The following is a 21040-nucleotide window of genomic DNA, read 5'->3' as shown; positions in this document are numbered from 1 at the left end:
ATAAAATTACCTAGATCATCTTAAAAGGTACTCATGATTCTTTCCAATGGAGAAATGGCACATTTCTTAAAAGAAACAGAATATCACTTCGACCAACTCTGTCTCTCCATTTCTATGTATTTAGAGATGTTCAAGTTTCTTATTGTTGTCATTTTAATCTAGAGAACACAGGACCATGAATTGGATGGTTCCTTAAAAGAGAGTTTGCTAGAGAAAGATTCTACATATAGTCACCTCAAATTGACTTAGTCAGAATCCATGGAAGAAGCAGTTGAAAATTTATTGAAACAGCTTTTCTCACCTACCAACTATCTTCATTCTCTATTATTCATTCAATCCATTCTCTACACTAAAGCCAGTGACCTTCTCTCTCTCCCTTTCTCTATCTCTCTCTCTCTCTGATTAAGACTCCATTGATAAATTCTTGTATATTTTGGCCTTACCCACTCTCTACATGTATATTTGCTTCTACAAAAGATAAACATATATTTTTCTTCTTTTAAGTTGAAATATTTCTTCCCTTCTTTTCTTAGGCAACTTTTATTTCTTCATAAGAAATGAACTCAATTATATTGTTAATACAATCATGTATTTTGCCTGTTAATATTTGATTACTATCTCTCCCATTATTCAGACTGTAAGTTACATACTTAAGTAATGATACAAATATACAAATAAATGAATATATTAATAAAAAATTTAACTGCCTGTACAATGTAAGGATATCAGGTATATTCTTCTCCAAAACAGAAGAGACTCAAAGATTGTATTTTAAAATATATATTTTACATATAAAATTCAAATTGAGACAGCAAGATAGTATAAGCATAGTAAAAAACAAGCAGTTGTCTAGAAACAAATATTTATAATACAAAAACTTATGGAAAAGTATCAGACATATCTATAATTAAAAGGTTACTATCTATAATACAATGTAGCATTTTTGACACTAAAAATGGGATTGAAACCAAAATATTCCCACAATAAATAAATGGGCAAGTGACATGGTGAAATAAGGCAGAATAGCAAACTTTAGTGACCAAAAACATAGGGAAAGACAAGATGCTTGGGACATCCCATTAATGAGGTAAGTACAAATTAAATAACAATAAGAAATATTTGCATACATAAGATAGATTGTCTTAAAATGTAACTACATATTTTGTATCATGTAGAGACAAAATATTTTCATATATTATTGAAGAAAAGATGACATTACTAATCTATCAAAAGCAAACTGGAAGCATCTGTTAAAATTAAAAGTTCAAAGACTCTTTGACTCTGAAAGCACAACCTTCAGAATTTATCTCATACTAATTGTCATTTAAAAAATACTGGAAATATACACACTGACACATCTTTTTTCATAGTGGGGGAAATGAAGTAAATATTAACTATTTAGAAATAACTGAAAAAGTCACTTTTTAGCCACACTGTGGAATATTATGCAGTCATTGAAAGCATGATATATACTTGGATTAACTGATTTAGAGAATTTTCCAGGAGATGTTAAGAGAAAAGAAGATAATAAAGAAACAGCATGACTGAATTCTATACATATATAAATACATATGGAAAAATCATTAAAAACATATAAAATGCTTTCAATAAAGGTTTTTAAGGTGAAGAATGTGATAAGACCAAGCAAAAAATTAAAATGTCGAATTTCTTTTTTAAAATTTAAGAAAATTAATACATTTAAATTAAAACAGTTTATATGACTTGAGCACATTCAGACAACTTTAAAAATATGTCTGATCAATGTGATTAAAAGCTTATGTCAAACAAGCAGACATTGCCTTTATTACCACATTAAACTGCACTTCTCCTTTGAGTGCATAGGCATGCTGTCCCCTGTTTGACTCTGCACCTGGAAGAACAGGATGCCCAAAGCATCCAACAAAGTCATCTATGTAAAAATTTCTGTTCTTGAATAAACTTTTAAACAACTTCACTCAGTAATATTTATTAAATATCTATGAAGTAAGCACAACTTTAGCATGTGAGGACATAGAAATAAATAAAATAGAGATACATTTGTATAAGATTGAATACATGCAGTGAAATTAGAAGAAAATAGCCCAGAATCCAAAAGTAAACTAATACCAACAGGAATAAAATTCCCCACATGACTTAGGAATTATGACAGATAAGGAAAACAAGAATGAATAAGTTGATAGTCCTAAAGAAGAAACACAATAATAGAGGAGAAAAATGTATTCTAAAGTAAAAGAGAAGAAACATTCCTGAAACAAAGACCGAAGTCTTCCACTAAAGGAAATCACAATGCTCATGGAAAAATTGGCACAAAATAAGTTCAACATTCTCTAGCCCAGTGAATTTCCAGAAACTTATGAACATTCAAGTAATAATACCAAATTACTCAGAAGCAGCAGAGGGAGAGAAGGATCTCATGATCCTAAGACATTTTCATATCAGTTTTAAATTCCAGAAGACAGCAATCAAGAAGACAGAAATCTACAATTTCTGAAGATGAGGAAACAATTCAAAATGACAAGTTTTTCTTTTTATCTTTTCTTTTTTCTCTTCTGCAAAATTGGAGAACAGGAGGGCAGAACGGGTCCTGTCCAGAGAAGAACATTTGTAAATGCCACAATGTACCCCAAAACAGAATAATAAAGGAAAAAATTAATAGCCATGTAATAGTGCAGTAATAAAATGAGAAAGATAATCACAGACACAGAAGAACTGCAAAGCATTTCCTTTCATAAAACAAAACAAACAAACAAACAAGTAAACACCAAGAGCACCTGCTGAAATCTGGACAATGAAAAAGAATCAGTGAAGAAAAAAATCAAGAGATGAAAAAACTAGGGCTTAAAGATTGTGGCCATTGATTTGAGATCTTTCTGTATTTTTAATATATGCATTTCATGGCTGTAAACTTTCCTCTTAGCACTCCCTTTACTCTGTTTCACAGATTCTGTTAGGTTGTGCTTTCATTTTCACTAGATTCCAGGAACTTTTTGATTTCTTATGTTACTTCTTTGATGATCCACTGATCATGGAGCAACAGGTTGTTCAGTCTCCAAGTGTTGGAGTATTTTCTGCTGTTTCTTTTGTTTTTCAGTTCTAGTTTTATTATGTTGTGGTCAGACAGTATGCAGGGGGTTATTTCAGTTTTCTTATGTTAGTTAAGACTTTCTTTGTGACCTAAAATATGATCTACTTGGGAGAAAGACCCATGAGCTTCTGAGAAGAATGTATATGGTATTGTAGCAGGATAGAATACTCTGTAGATGTCTGTCAGATCCATCTGATCTATGGTATCATTCAATTTACAGTTTGTTTATTATTTTTTTTCTCAATGATCCCTATCTATTGGTGATAGAGTACTGAGGAGCACAAAAGACCACAAAAAGCCAAGGCAATACAAGCAAAAAGAGCAATACTGGTGATACAACAATACCCAACTTCAAACTATACTACAGAGTCATACCAATAAAAACAGCATGATACTGGCACAAAAACAGACATGTAGACCAATGGAACAGAATAGAAGAACAAAATATGAATCTACATGCTATGGACCCCTGATTTTTTATTTATTTATTTATTTATTTATTTATTTATTTTGCAGAGAGACCAAACATTTATTTTCCAGTTTAGTAAACACTTTACTCTGAATTGCAGTTAGGAGCAATCTAACAAGTACTGTGATCATAAGGGATAAACCATCATATTACTTACTTAAAGGTGTATAAATAACTATGTGAAAATTAGTGAAGTTAACAAGTTTCTCCTAGCTAATAGGTAAAATTATGTTTTTTATATTTTTTATTGTTGTGCTGGGTAAGGGTATATTGTGGCATTTACAAATGTTCTTACAATATATCAAATAAATAATACTTTAATTCACCCCCTCATCATTCTACTTTTCCCACACTTCTCCCATACCTGGAATAGTTTCAGCAAGAATCAGTTTTCCATTTACATACATGTGTACACAGTATTTGTACTATATTCACCCTCCCATAGCCTGTCCCCTCCTCCTCCCCACTCCCACTAGTACAAGCTTCCTCAGGCAAGACCTTTTCCACCCTTCTGTTCACAAATTTTGTAAAAAAAAAGAAATGACATTTTCATTTGTTTAAGATAGCTCTTTGCGACATTCCTATGTATATAAGTAATATAACCCAAATTGGTTCATCTTCTCTAATTTTTTTCTTTGTACTTTAGTCTGCTTTTTATCAGCCACTTTATATTTGGCAAAGGTGACAAAAACATACAATGGAGAAAACGATAGCTTCTTCAGCAAATATTGCTGGAAACACTGGCTATCTGCATGCAAGACTGAAACATGACCCATGTCTTTCATCTTGTACAAGTATCAACTCAAAGTGGATTAAGAACATTAATATAAGATCTGAAACTTCAAAGCTAGTGCAAAAAAGAGCAGGAAATTCTTTGGAATTAATAGGCAAAGGCAATGACTTCCTAAACAGAAATCAAATGGCTCAGCAACTTAGAGAAATGATTAACAAATGGGACTACATGAAATTAAAAACTTCCACACAACAAAGAAATGGTCAGCAGATTGAGGAGGCAATCCGTAGAATGGGAGAAAATATTTGACAGCTATACATCTGACAAGGAATTAATAACCAGACTATAGAGGGAGCTGAAACAACTAAACTTTAAAAAAAATCAAAGATCTGGCAAGTAAACTGAGCAGAGTTTTTCAAAAGAAGAAATCCAGTAACCAAAAACCACATGAAGAAATGTTCACCATCCCTGGCCACAAAGGAAATGAAAATCAACACCATATTAAGACTCTACCTCACTCCTGTTAGAAGAGCTACCATCAATTAAACAAACAGTAACAAATGTTGGTGAGGATTTGGAGGAAAAGGAACACTCATATAGTGCTAGTAAGAATGTAAATTAGTACAACCACTATGGAAAACAGTATGGAGGCTTCTCAGAAAACTATAAATAGAGCTGCCATATGATGCAGCAATACCACTCCTGGGGATATACCCAAAGGAATGTAATGTAAGTTACAGTAAAGGCACCTGCACACCCATATTTATTGTGGCATTAGTCATAACAGCTAATCTATGGAAACAGCCAAGATGCCCCACTACTTATGAATAGATTAAGAAAATGTGGTATCTATAAAAAATGGAATTTTATTCAGCCATAAAAAAGAATGAAATTTTGTCATTTGCGGATAAATGGATGGAACTGGAGAACAACATCTTAAGTTAAGTTAGCCAGGCTCAGAAAACCAAAGCCCACATGTTTTCTCTCACATGTGGAATGTAGACCTAATGCAAATACAAGCAATATTATGAAAAACAGGTCACTCTAAGAGGAGGTCACATATAAGAGTGGGAGTTAAAAGAAGGAAGTTAAGAAGGTGAATATGATTGATGTACTTTCTATACAAGAATGAATATAGAATTTTTAAACCTGTTGAAATCACCATAAGAAGTGGACAAAGGTAGAAAGGAGAAAAATAGAGGGATGAACCAATTTGGGTTATAATACATAAATACATGAAAATATCACAATGAAACACACTTTATAGCTATCTTAAACAAATAAAAATGTCAGTTAAAAAAACAGAGAAGAGAAAGATAAAACAGGTACTGTCTGGAGGGTGGGTGTCAGTGGGAAGAGGGAGGCTATAAGGAATGGGAGTTGGAGAATTAATATGGCAGAACTAATCTGTACATGTGTATATAAATGGAAAACTGAGACCTATTGAAACTATTCCAGGAATGGGAGATGGGGGATAAAGGAAAATGATGGAAAGGGTGAATTTAACTATGATATACTATAAGAAATTTTGTGAATGTCACAATGTACCCCCAAGTACAATAATAATAAAAACAAAGTATAAAATAAAAATGATTGGAGGTAAAAATTGAATCAGGTTAAGAACTTATTTATGTCTATGGTACCATGTAATGAAATCAACTGTGATAATTATGGTTTCACAGCCAAAGGCAAGTGTTAAGAAACTCTTAAGGAGACTGCAAAAATTACATGAATGTCAGTGGAAATTTTTGTTTGAAATTTCTTTAGCCTTAATGCTAGCCTACATGCAGAGAAAGGGGAAATTATATCACTATGTTAATATGTATAGTCACAGCAATATGATAAGTTTCTCCCCAATTGGACTCAAGTTACTCAAATGCATTTCTCTCCAGAATATATTAATTAAGTCCCAGATACTGTGCCAAATTCATGGGAAAAACTAAATGTTACTCTAGTGGGAACAGCATTAATGCACCACTGTGAACTAAAAGAATTAAATAGTTTTTAACATCTAAATTCTAGAAGCTATTTATGAGAGTACAGTGGTGCTCTACTTTGTTTCCAAGCTAAGACATACTCATAATTGAATATGTGCTGTTCTCCTATTTCATTGTGATTCAAAATATATCTGATGGCTGGCATTAACTACTCTTTGAATAAATTGTGAGTCCTCAAAACTTCCTATAATATGAGATTAGCCAAGGAGTACAGTCAAATTACATGAAAAATAAAGAACAGTAATTAGAGGTGATTGCCAATTTTTAAGGAGGAATAGAAGTAACATGCATCTTTATATTCACTAAACATCTCTAAAATGATACACTATATCCAGTAAACATCTTAAAATGGCACATAATAAACTAGTAATAAAAATTGCTTCCAGGACACAGTCTTGTGAAATAGAGAAAGGGAAAAGAGAAGCCAGGTATGGTAGCTCACACCTGTAATCCTAGCTACTAGGAGGCAGGATCACGGTTCAAGGCTAATGAGGGCAAAAGTTAGTGAGACCCACAACTCAACCAGAAAAAGCTGGTGTGGTGACACATGTCTGTCATCTCACTTACACAGGAAGTATAAATAAAATGATTGCACTCCAGGTCAGCCTGGGCATACATGAGACACCCTATTCAAAAAATATCTAAAGCAAGAAGGACTGGGGGGTATGACTCAATGGTAGGAGCACCTGCTTGGCAATTGCAAGACCCTGAGTTCAAATCTCAAAAAAAGAATTTTGATTTACCATGGCATTTACTAAATGTTCAAATAAATTAATATCTTTTATATTATCTGATTGTGCATCAAGCATGTATTCTGAAATGATCAATGATTTATAAACTATAGCCAAGATAACAGAGAGAATAAAGAAAGAATGAAAAACAGAGAGAGAAAAATGAAAAACAAAAAAGTTACAAATCGTTAATATGATGCATGAAAGAGAGACCATTCTACTGATCACATGGACAGTAAAAGGGCAGTAAATGAAAATTACAAAGAAGTTTATGTGCACAAACTTGATTACTTAGATTAAATAGGCCAATTTGCTAAAAGACAAAAACTACCAAGTCTCACACAAGTAGGAATAGATAATCCAAACTGGCCTATAACTATGAAAGAAATTAATTCAGTAATGAGCAAGTTTTCAAAAGATAAAGCAACATAACCAACTGATTATACCAAATGTAGGATTTTAATATTAAATTTTGTATTTAATATTATCAAATTTCTCCAATCTCCTACAGAAAATATTACAAAAAACCTTTCTGATTCATTCTATGAGGACAGCATTTCTGCAATATCAAATAGAGACAAAAACATCACATAGAAGAAAAACACAAATCAGTAATTATTACGAGTACCAATAAAAATATCCTCAACAAAACAGTAGTTAGTCAGATTCAACCATATGTAAAAATTTTCTACTATGAATAAGTGGATTTTAGCAGTTGTGCAAACCTGATTGAGCATTCTAAAATTACTTAATGTAATCATCCCATCAAGAAGCTAAAGAATAAGAATTTGATCATCATATCAACAGTAAAATACAGTCATTTCACTTTGAACAAACAGCAAAGGCAATTCATTAGGTAGAGTCATGCTTTCAGAACATAGTCCTGGAATTATTGCATATCCAATGTTAGAAGAAAAAACCTTACATTTTCCCAAAAAACTAATTCAAAATGGATCATAAACATAAATGTAAAGTGTAAAAGTATAAACATCTAGAAAGTATCATAACACATGAGGAAAATCTAGTGACCTTGGGTTTGGTGGTAGTTTTTAAATACAAAACCACTAGCAAATTGTATGGGGAAGGCAATAATTTGGGCATTTTTTAAAATTTGAAAAAAAAGAAAAGCATCTGCCCTGCAAAAGTCACTGCAAACAGGATGAAAATTCAAGCTACAGCCTGAGAGGACATCTTCACAAAACATCTGAAACAGGATTGGTATCCAAAATATTCAAAAATTTGTTCAAAACTCAAAAAAAAGAAAAAACAACTCAGTAAAGTGAATATTGTATGCGTGAGTTGAAATAATACACTGAACCCATTAGTATATGCAATAAAAAAGAAAAGAAAAATATTAGTAAAAAAGAAAAGAAAATTATTTTAAAACCAGGCAAAGGCACAGAACTTTAGCAAAGAAGATAGACAGATGGCAAATAAACACATGAATATTTTATCATTAGGGAAATTTAAATGAAACTAACAGTAAGATAACAGTACACACCTATTCAAATGGCTAAACTCAAAAAATCTAACATTTCAAAATGCTGGAGAGCATGCAAGAAACAGGAACTCTCATGTATTTCTGATGGGAGTAAAAAATGGTACAGTCACTTTGAAGACTGTCAGTTGTTCACAAGCTAAAAATAGTCCAATCACATAATTCATCAATCACACTTTGAGACATGTGCTTAATTGAGATGAAATCTTACTACTACAAAGCAACTTGCATAAAAATGTTTACAGCAGCCTTATACATAATTCTCAAACCTTGAAATAAACAATGTTCTTTAATAGAAAGTATAAACTAACTGTGGCACCATTTTCCCTTAGTATCTATTGGGGATTGGTTCCAAATCACCATGCAGACACCAAAATGTATGGATGCTTATATGAAATCATGCGGCATTTGCATATAACCTATGTACATCTTCTAGTATGCATTGAATATTCTCTAGATTGCTTATAATACCTAATACAAAATAAATGTTATGTAAATATGTTTTACTATGTTGCTTAGGTAATAATGACAAGAAAATAATCTGTACATGTTTAATACAGATGCATTTTTCTGAATATTTCTGACCCACAGCTAGGTGAATCTGCAGATGTGGAACCTAGCAATACAGAGGGTTCACAGTACATTCATATAATTGGCTATTATTTGGTTATATAAACATGTGAACTATCAAGCCACAAATAAACATGGAGAAACATTAAATGCATATTGCTAAGAGTGGAAAGACTATAAACCTTATTATCCCAATTTATCACATTCTAGAAAGGCAATAGTCTAAAGACAGTAAAAATATGAGTGAGTCTAAAAGTTTGGTGAGTAAGGAAGAATGATAGGGTAAGTAGAGGACATTTTTAAAGCTGAAAAACTATTATGTAAGATACTGTAATGATAAATATAAGATATGCATTTGTTAAAACCCATAGAACTTTGCAACACAAAGAATGAACTTTAATGTATGCAAATTGAAAAATAAATCATTTAGAAGGTCAGCAAATTCAAAGAAAGAATGTAGATAAGAGAACCAAACTGTATTATAAATATGTGAAACAACCTCACTGAAAGATATGAAAAGAGAATGCTGACCTAATTTATTTAGGGTATGACTATAGTCTATAAGATTAAAGGTAAAAAGAACTACACATAGTCTTCTATGTTAGTCAAGAAAACTGTTTCCCATATGTGCAAAGGCTATCAATTCTAGTACTGTTATATGTGTGCCATAGAATTGAACAATTAGGTGAAGGTAGGGCAAATAATGAGTGCCATACTTTCACAGGTGGATAGAAATTTACAAATGAACAAGGGAAGATTAGAATGATTCAGTATTCTAAGCTAGTATTGGGTTAAAATTGGAGACTTAAATTCATGTCTAAGTAAATATACATACAGATGGCTACATATAAAAGTATTTTTAGATATGTGTATATACATGAGTTAGTATATATTAGCATGCCTATCTCTTTGCTCTGTTCATTGTGAAAGCCTAAAAGAAACAGCATCACAGTGCAAGAAAAGCATGCCTAGAACCTAGCTCTTGATTTTCAATACCATTCTGTAATGAAAGGAATCAGCAGCCTTCAGGAAATGTATGATTCTAACACTGGGAAGATAATAATACAAAATAAGCCTGCACAAATCATATATCTGATGAAGAGTCAATATCAGTAAGATATAAAGAACTACTACAGCTCAATAGTAAGAAAAAAAATCAAATACCCTGATTAAAAACTGGGCTTCCAAAAGACCTGAATAGAAACTTCTCCAAAAAAAGATAGATAAATGTCCAACCAGTATAGGAAAAGGTACTCAAAATCACTAAACCGCAGTGAGATGCAAATCAGAAGTAAAATAATCTATCACCTCACATATGTGAAGGAGAATGGCTATCACCAAACAATAAATAATAAAAGACAGCAAGTGCTCTTGAAGGTGTAACAAGAACATAATTCTTGCATACACCATTGATGAGAATCTAAACTAATATAGCCACTTGGATAATTGTACTTCCTCAAAACATTTAAAATTAGAACTACCTTTTGATATTAGCTATCGTACTACTTGGTGTATACCCAAAAGAACTGAAGGTTTGAAGGAATTTCTGCAGTCCTAGGTTCATTGCAGCATTTTTTTTTATAATAGTGAAATCATGGAAGCAAATGCCTACTATGAGATGAATTGATAAAGAAAATGTGATCTATCTGTATAATAGAATATTATTCAGGCTTAAATATGAAGGAAATCATTTCTTACAGAATAGAAAATCTTAGAGGAAAGCATGCTAAATGAAGTAATCTAAATGTAGAAGAAATAGTGCATGATCCCATTTACACCCAGTATGTAACATAGTCAAAGTCATAGAAGCAGAGAGAAGAAAGAATAGTAGTTACCAGGGGACTGAAAGGAGAGAACATATGAGAAGTTTAGGTGCAAAAGGAGATAGTTTCAGTTATGCAAAATGAATAAATCATAGAGATCTATATAGTATAGTGCATAGAGTTAACAATACTACATATATACTTAAAACATAAGAGGCAAGATGTATGCATTAAAACTTAATGAGTAGCTTTTATATCAATAAAGAGTTTAGAATGGAACATCTGTAGTGACAGAAATTAAAGAATCATTGAATAATACACATATGTATTGATAGGAGTATGTCAAAGAGGCACTCCCTTTGTTCTAGCCTAAACTAGAACAATTTTAGTAACAAAATAATGAAAGTAGTATCAAATTAAAATCTGGAGTATAAAATAGAATCTATGAGTCTATGTGATTGAAGAAGGTTAATAAATTGGGGAGAAGAGTTGTGTGTATTAGTTCCTCTGGAGTGGGGTCATCAAATGCTCTCATGTTTTAGGTTTCCTACCTATCCCCATACCTCCCATTCGTGTTCTCCCCTTGTCATGTGATCCCAGTCCAACCACATTCCTGCATTTGCCCTAGATCTAAAGTCCGCACATGAGGGAGAACATACGATTTTTAGTCTTCTGAGCCTGGTTGGCCTCACTCAGAATGATGTTCTCCAGTTCCAGCCATTTACCTGCAAATGATAAGATTTCATTCTTCTTCATGGCTGAGTAAGATTCCATTGTGTATAAGAACCACATTTTCTTGATCAATTCATCAACAGTGGGGCATCTTGGTTGTTTCCATAACTTGGCTATTGTGAATAGTGCTGCAATAAACATGGGTATAAAGGTGCCTCTGGAATAACCTGTGTTGCATTCCTTTGGGTATATCCCCAGGAGTAGGACAGCCATCTGATTTTTGACAAAGGGGTCAAAAGCATACACTTGTAAGGTTTAGAGAGCAATGAAAAAAACCATATGTTGGATAAAAAATAACTAGATATTCTCATGTAGAAGATTGAAACTAGACCCCTATCTCTCACCTTGTACAAAAAAAATCAACTCAATGTAGACCATAAATTTGAATATAAGCATAGAGAAAACATGTGAAAATAAAAGAACAACCAAGGATTTTCTGAGTAAGACACCAGTTCCCAGGAAATAAAAACAATAATTGACAAATGGGATTGTATCACATTAAAAAGTTTTTTGTATCAAAGGAACAATTACCATAATGAAGAGACAACCCATAGAGTGAGAGAAAATCGATACACCAAAGAATTATTATCTAGAATATATAATAACTCCAAAAGTCAAATGCCAAAAGAAGAAACAATCCAATCAATAAATGGAAAAATGAATTAAAAAGGAGTTCTAAAATTAAGAAAAACTAAAACCCAAAAAAATTTTCAACATCCTTAATCACAAAGGAAATGTAAATCAAAATAACACTGAGATTCCATCTCACACCAATAAGAGGGACAATCATCAAGAAAACAAACAAAAGTGCTGGCCAGGATTTGGGGGAAAAGGAATATTCTTACACTGCTTAGAAATGTAAACTAGTGCAGTCAAGACGGAAGTTGGTATGAAGGTTCCTTAGAAAACTAAAAATAGAACTACCACAGGACCCTACTATACCACTATTGGGTATATATCCAAAAGAGTGTGAATCAGCATCAGTAGGATGGCTACATGTTCCATGTTTATTGCAGCACTGTCACAATAGCCACACTGTGGAATCTACATGATGTCCAATAATGGATAAAGAAAATGTGGTTCATATACACAATGGAGTGTAATTCAGCTGTAAAGAAGAATGAAATTATGTCATTTGCAGGAAAATTGATGGAACTGGAGATCATCACATAGAGCTAGATAAGCCAAGCTCAAAAAGACAAATACTGCGTGTTTTCACTCATATGAGGAAACTAGACGTAATAGTAATAATACATGATAATAAAAGGGAGAATGTTTGGGGAGAACATGTGAGAGAAAGGAAGTAAAAAGGAGAGAGTGATGGGTGGGAATATGGTCAGGGCACACTTTAGATATCTATGTGTACATACAGATGTATGTACATGTAAAGATTGTATAATAAATTGTACTAAACACTGTTTAAAAGGGGTGGTGGGTTAAGAAAGATTAATACAGAGGGTGAATTTGACTATATGTATGTATGGAAATATCATAATGAAACCCTTTTTATACTTAATTTATGCTAATAAGAAATAAGAGGAAATTATCAAGGTCATCAAAACAAAGAAACAAGGAATTTCTGAGAAACCCTCACTGCCAAAGTGAACCAGAAGAGACATGACAACTACATGCAATATGTAATACTGGATGGCAAACTGGAACAGAAAAAGACGGTTTGGTAATAAGTAAAAACTCTCAAGAAAGCATGGACCTTAGCTAATAATATATCAATATTAGTCCATAATTATAAATGTGTCCATACTAATCAGACTAATGTTAATTAGAAACATGGTATATGATGGTGTGAGGGTACTCTTTGCTATCTGCTTGATTTGATTTGATTCATTTGATATGGAACTATTATAAAATAAAGTCTATTAGTACAAAGGAGATAAATATCTTGAAACACATGATTGCAAGTTGCAAAGTAATCAATTGCTTATAGAACTGTGCAGAAAACTAAGGGCCCTTGGATTCAAAGAACTATTATTTGTTATGATCAGACAAGGGAGGGGGCTTGTCAATGGTCACATAGTCACTCTAATGTATGAGGTATTCATGAATTATCCATTTGAACTTTTAGTAAGTCTCCATATTTAGTTTTCAACTATCACTGCATTTTAAGATACCAAACACTATCCCCCTTGATTCCCTTACAGCCACAGTGCATACAAACCAGGAACTAGGTACTTTATTAGAATGTCCACTACTAATGCTCCTGGCAATGGGATCTGTCTGCCACCATTGGAAAAACCTGCCTTTTAGGTCACCAGCTCCTAAGGTATGTGTTTCCCCTAGTGGAATCTACCGAGTCATATGACTATGTTCTAGCTACACAAAGGCTAAGAGTTTTACTTCTGGCTGTTATAGAGAGAAACTGGAACTCTCATAACAGGGAATTTTAACATAGAAAGAACATTAAAGACAAAGGAAACTACAAAAAATTCACCATTGTGACGACTATGACAAAAAAACTTCCCACTAAAGTGGAATAATACCATTAAATGTCCTGAATTTATTTTTAAAATGCATTTTATATTCATTTTAGGTTGTAGAATTGGTAATTAAAGATGCTATTTTTTTAAATTTATACAGTATGGAAACAGATCACCTTCTGCCAAGTAGGTAGCTGTAATACTCTGTGTCCTCCTTAATATGAATTGTCAGGAGGTGAATCATTATAACATGTAAATTAATATTCCCTTCTTCTTTGCTGCATCAATACTAAAACTGGCTCTGCATCTTTGGTCTCCAGGGATTTGATAGACACCAAAAACAGCTGACCAAGTAAAACCCCTGTGTTTGGCTCAGTTTCCTCCATCATTTGTCTTCTGTTGTTCCTTGGATTTTCTCCCCCATTCATGCTGTTCTGAAAATCATCGTGCAGAAGAGGCAAGATGACAGATTGTTGACATTCCTACAGCCCAGCGATGAGCAACTACTCCAAGAAAGGAAGACCAGAGGACCCCAAAAGGCACCCACAGGGTCCCATAAATAGTGAGAAGCAAAGCCCACTCTGAATCCACAAATAGAGAAACTAACCATGGGAAGAATGACCCCAGCTCAACACTCCCCTCTCCCCCACCCTTGAAGCCGCTACACAGCAGCTCCAGGCTTCATTATACTGTTGAAAGTCCTACTTCCTGGCACACACAGGAACTCAGAGATCCATTATCCCCCTTAATATAGGACCTGCTACCTTCACCGTGAAAGGCCAGGGAAACCAGGGCTCCCATGTAAGCAGGTCCTAATGGCTCCCACTGCTCCATGAGTAACAGAAAGTACAAGCCAGCAGGCCCTGTTCCCCCCAGCAACAGCACCACAGAACTGAGCTCCCTGAAGCTCATCCAAGAGATCTAGAGGGGAACTACCACTGCCCACAGGCTTTGTTCTCTTAAGCTTGCAGCAGAACCATGGGACTATGCTTCCTGAAGATCATGCGGAAAAATCAAGCTCCAAAACTCCTGCTGCCTACAGGCTTTCTTTTCCTAAGCCAGCAGCAGTACCATAGGACTGTGCTTCCTGAAGCCCATGCAGGAAATTGGGCCAATGCCCCTGCCTGCATACTCCATAGTGGTTGTACTAGCTGACATTCTCACCAGCAGTGTATGAAGGTTCCTTTTTCCTTACATCCTCACCAACATTTGTTACTGTTTTGTATTGCTCTGGATGGTAGCCCATCTAACAGGAGTGAGTTGGAACCTTAGATGGTTTTGATTTGCATTTATGACCAGGGATTGTGAGCAGTTTTTCATGTGTTGTTAGCCACCTTGGGGTTTTGAACCCACTATTTCCTTGGTGTGCTGAGCCATCTGGTACAGGCAGGATCTCTGAAGTGGTCTCTCCAAGAGGATGGTTTATGAGCAATCACTGGTCCCTTCTGCCCACAGCTCTATCATGGCTCACTACCAGATTCTCCAAGATGGTCAGATATATTTCCATTTTCTCCAGGAGGAACCTGAGTCACTCTAAAGCTCCAAAGCCACTTTGGTTCTGGCAGGTCAGCCCCTCCCCCAACAAGATAGGGCAACTCAGCATTGTTCCTTGCTGACAGTGCCAGGTATAAGCTAGGGATTCACTGTGCCCCCCCACCCAACTCTCAGACATTCGTTTTGCATCTTGCCCCACCCCCTCCAAGCAGAGGTGCATTATGTTCTCCCTCTGTGGTGTTTGGCTTTGTTCATGGGGGCAGGGTGGTGCAATCTTCCCACAAACTGCACTGGATTATGTGGTTCCCCAGAGGGCAGGTGGTGTGTGGTGCTCACCTGTTGGGGTTGCAGATTCACTCCAGTGGAGTTGGGTCCAGGCCAGGGGTGTGTCAGTAGGCTGTGTCCACGTGACACAGGTCCAGTATATCGCAGAATCCTGTTCTGTATGATCCACAATCTTCTGCTTTTTCCAAGAAAAAACAAAAGAAAGAAAAAGATTAAAAAAAAAAAAAGGAGGGAGAAATGGCCAAAGGCTTTCCCTAAGGCAGACTGGTGATTGTGCTGATCCTAGCACATGCCAGAATTTATGTGGAATTAAAAGCTGTTTTAAGGGTCACTTGTTGAATTTTATGGGGTTCCTACGTGTTGACGTTAATTTAGTTGTGGAAAAAGAATCAGAATTACCCAAATGTAGCTATCACAACTCTGAAGTGTTCTGAAATTGTGGCATTCAGAATTTCTGCTTCAATCTGCTATCCAGCATCTTGGATCTCCAAATATAGAATTTTTAAACCTGTTGAAGGCACCATAAAAAGGGAGTTATGGTAGAAAGAAGAAAAATAGAGGAAATGAACTAATTTGGGTTATATTACTTATATACATGGAAAAATCACAAGGAAACTCCGTATGTAGTTATCTTAAACAAACAAAACTGTCATTTTTTTTAATTCACAAAATCAAATAACAGGAGGAAGGAACAGGTCCTGCCTGGGAGTGGACTGGTACCAGTGGGAGGGGAGAGGATATAAGGAAAGGATGTAGGAGGGTGAATATAGTAGAAATATTATGTACACATGTATTTAAATGGAAAAATGTTACCTGTTGAAACTATTCTAGAAATGGCGGGGGTCTGGAGGAGGGAATAAAAAAGAATGGTGGAAAGGATAAATTCAAGTATGATATATTTGATACATTGTAAAAAACATTTATAACTGCCACAATGTACTCCCCATCCTAGCCCACTGATTGAGAGCTGTTTCATGGTACAAGAGATCCATTTGCCCAGCATTGCTATAACCTATCAGTTCACAACAGCACACATCTGTGTACACAAGCCTATGATGGAAAATACTTAGAAAGACAAGCTTCAAAGCTAGAAAATCAAGAAGAATAGTGTATATTACTCTGTAGAATATTTAGATAATAGGAAGAAATAAATATGATGTGAATATAAAATGTCACTCTCCTGATCTACCAATCTCTTTCTCCCACCTTCCCTACTTTCCTATCCTTCTACACATGCATACATATCATGCTTGGTACTTTTGAGAGTTTGGAAAGAAATTGAAAATCAATATTGTATAATACTGTCTTATAGTCTGAATGCCTGGCTAGGTCCTTAGAGCCATACCTGAGTTGTACAAAGAAAGGGCTCACCAGATTTCTTTGGGATCTTTCAGAAAGAAAAAGTAATCATTTTTGTACAGATTTTTTCCACAACTTCAATTTCACATAATAACTCATTTTTTTAAATGCTTTCAAAATGATATCTATTGCTTCAAAATATGACATTAGAAGAATAGCCACTTAGGATGGTCACTGACTGACTCCTTGTATTTAAACAAACATTGAACTGTGAACTGTATACCATGCACTTTAATTAAGAAATCAGGGAAACAATATTAACATATTTTAATCTTCACAATAACATAAGTATTTATTTTAATCATCACATCTCTATCATTTTCCAGATTATTAAGGTGAAACTTGTAGTACAAGGCAATTTTCTCAAGATTATGCAGAAATTATTAGAACTGGAATTCAACTCTAAATTATGTGCAAATAAAGCCCACCACACTCTTCAGTTCCAATGATGAAGTTACAAAAAGCTAAGTCTGAAACTGTCTGCTCTTTCCATGAAACTTTTCTGAAGACAATCGAACAATAACCCTGAGAATTCCAGAATCAATCTAAAAAGTAATGTCTCCCATTTTACCGAGTGGCTGCTTTCACAACATACAACTAATGGCGCCCATTACTGCAGCAAAGACAGAGACAACCAGCAGTAAATCTTTCCCTTTTACAGTTGGCTCTGGTTGAGGAAGATTTACTTTTATAACAGTTGTGGAGACTTCTACCTTATCAACCTCTACTCCTTTAATATCTTTCTTCCAAACCTTCTTTACAGCCTCTCATGGTAATGACAGGTCCTAAGGGTCAGAACCAGAAGTACTTTCTTTGTAACTATCAATGTGTTTGATTTCAACAAATCACTTTTATCATCTTAGCTGTCGTAGAATATCCTTGATTTTACTTTGGAAAAATTTCACCATGTGAAATTAAAGTGATTTTTCTTTTGTCTATAAATCTAGTTTCCTTATTGGCTCCTTTGTTTATATCAATGCAAGTCCTCCTTGCTTGCACAGTGTAAATTCAGGAGGCAAATATTATCCAAAGATAATTCTGATTTCAGAACTTAAGGTGAATCAGATGCCTTTCTCTCTAGGTTAGCAGCACTTCATGGAGACACAGGTGAGTAAAAAACGCCCTGCTAGAATGAATAAATACACCTCAATCTAGAGAGAGAAGTTAAGTCCTTTAATTTCTAACCTCACCAAGTAGTTTTTTTATAGCAGAGAAGTGGGATGAAGAGATGGAAGCCAACTCAACTGTAGGAAATCAGAAGAGGTCTCACTTTCTACTGCATATCAAATCCTGCATACTATTGGTTTAGGAGGTGCCCATTGAGCCTGATGTCCTGCAAGGATGGTTAAACTATTTTTCTCAATAGGCCTGTGAGTATAGACCTTGAAGAGAGGAGTCTAATTATGTTCACAGTGAGAAAAGATTTTAACAAACAAGTCAAAATATGAAGGGACTTGATATCTGCAATAAAAATAAACCAGTAAACCTTTCCTAACAATTATGTCCTTCACCTACACATGTTTTAACAAACATACCACTAAAAATGCGAAATGGTTATATGGAATAGTCATGTTGGTTTATATCTCTGACCTATTTTCTTTATACTTTAGGAGATAATCTAGTCACTTAAGAACAGATTTCTCATTATGAGGTGCTATTTTCTGGAAAAAGTATAATTCAATGGAAAGAAACTGTCCCAAGGATACCATAACAAGACTCCCAGCATTAACACATATGTGGTTGTCATCATTAGTATTTATTTATTTTCTATTCTCTCTTAATAAAAAGATGAAAAATAAGCAATGATTACTTATATTTTATTTATAATATGAAAGAAGCATTTAGGACAACATAATAAAATTTACCACAAGCTTCTAAATAATGCATAATGATGGCATAATTTTATCATGGAAGTATAAGTGGCATTATAACTGTAAAATTATTGACAATAAAAATGACAAAATAAATGTAAAGATATCATTAATAAAATATTCAGAAAATATTATTCCCTTAGTTCCATTTAGCAAAATACTTAATTTCAGAATAGGTGATATTTGCAAAATGCAAGTTTGAAATATATTTTTGAATCAAATGACTGTGTTACTCTTTTTTTTCAAGCTTCAAATTATAAAAGTTAATGTGATACAGTACCACATGCTCACTCATTGTGTGACTGGAGCTGATGTATATAAGTGCAAAAATGATACCTGTTGAAACATTCTAGGAATGGGAGGAAGAGGAGTAAAAGGAGGATGATGGAGAGGGTAAATTAAAGTATGATCTATTTGATACATTGTAAGAACTTTTGTAAATACCACAATGCATTCCCACCCAGCACAATGAATAAAAGAGTTAATACAGGAAAAAAAAAGTTAATGTGAATGCTAAATACTTAGCCTTCCCCAACCTGTCACCACAGTACCCTTCCCAGTCACCACCTACTGACGAGCCTACTGTACCAACTGCACACCACCCCGGCCCCCTGCAATCCCTGACACAAACACCCTCCACTACAACAGCAAAAATGCATCCAAACACACACAAGGACCACAAAACCCAGCAGCCCTCATACCGCTCCCCTCACACACAACCCTTCTCTTACCTCCCCTTTTTAGTGGCTCCTTTATCAATTACCCAAATTTCTATATCTAGCTTAAAAACTATTACCTCCACAACTCCCAGTGTTTTCAGATATTATCATCGTGGGGTTTTCTATATAATATGTACACAATTGGTCTGGCATTGATTTTGTGAATTTTGTAATTGCTAAATTACTCCTTCAGGTCAGGGACAGAAAGAGCTCATCAACCTAGGTAACAACCAAGTAAGTCACAACACAAAATTAAATCAAAGGAAAGAAAACAGGCAATTCAACCACCAACTAGCCTATCAAGAACATAGTGGCACAGCACCAAGTGGAGCAATGGGAAGAAGAAAGGATGGAAACCACTCTCCTCAAAAATTAATTCAATATAGGATTCAGTGGGAAATGAAGAAAATGGATACCCAGTTCCTGACCCCAACAAAACATGATAAATGTTACTAAGGAGCCCAGTGATGCACATAAAAAAAACCTCAAAGAGGAAATCTTGGCAGAAATCACTGAGAAACTCCTGGAGAAGATACTAGACATCATTGATTAGAATGTACAAGATGCACACAAGATATTTCAAGAAACCAAAAATAAAGAACATGATAAGACACAGAAACAAATAAATGAACTCAGAGATGACTTCATTAAACACCAAAGTGAAAAAAAGAACACTATAAAAAAAAGAGAGATAGGAATTAAAGATGACAACACAAAGTAAAAAAGAGTTGATGAGCAAAGACATGGAAAACCTCAGAAAAAAGAATCAAACAGAAATCCCGGAAATAAAAACTCACTTTAGTAAAACAACACACAGTGGAAAACCATTCTAGCAGACTAGAATAAGCGAAAGACAGAATCTCAGAGCTCAAAGATAAAATAGAAATTAAAGACAAAACAGAAGAAATCTTAGTCAAATGACTCAAGAGCTGTGAAAGGAATATGCAAGAAATAAATGACTCCATCAAAAGACCAAACTTGAAAATTATGGGCATTGAGAAGGAGAAGAGGTCCAAGCCAAAGGAACACATAATATATTCAATAAAATAACAACAGACAATTTCCCAAATCTAGAGAAAGTTTTGCCTATTCAAGTATAGGAAGCCTCCAGGACACCAAACAGACTTGACCAAAATAGAACCTCCCCATAGCATATTATCATTAAAACAAGCAGAGAGAGAAGAGAAAGAATATTGAAGGCTGTAAGAGAGAAAAAACAAATAACATATAAAGGTAAACCCATCAAAATAACAGCAGATTTCTCAATGGAAAACTTAAAAGCAAGAAGGGCATGGAATG

Source organism: Castor canadensis, chromosome 3 (assembly GCF_047511655.1).
Source record: "Castor canadensis chromosome 3, mCasCan1.hap1v2, whole genome shotgun sequence".
NCBI lineage: Eukaryota > Metazoa > Chordata > Mammalia > Rodentia > Castoridae > Castor > Castor canadensis.
The sequence above is the reverse complement of the archived record's forward strand: the minus strand, read 5'-3'. Positions refer to the sequence as shown.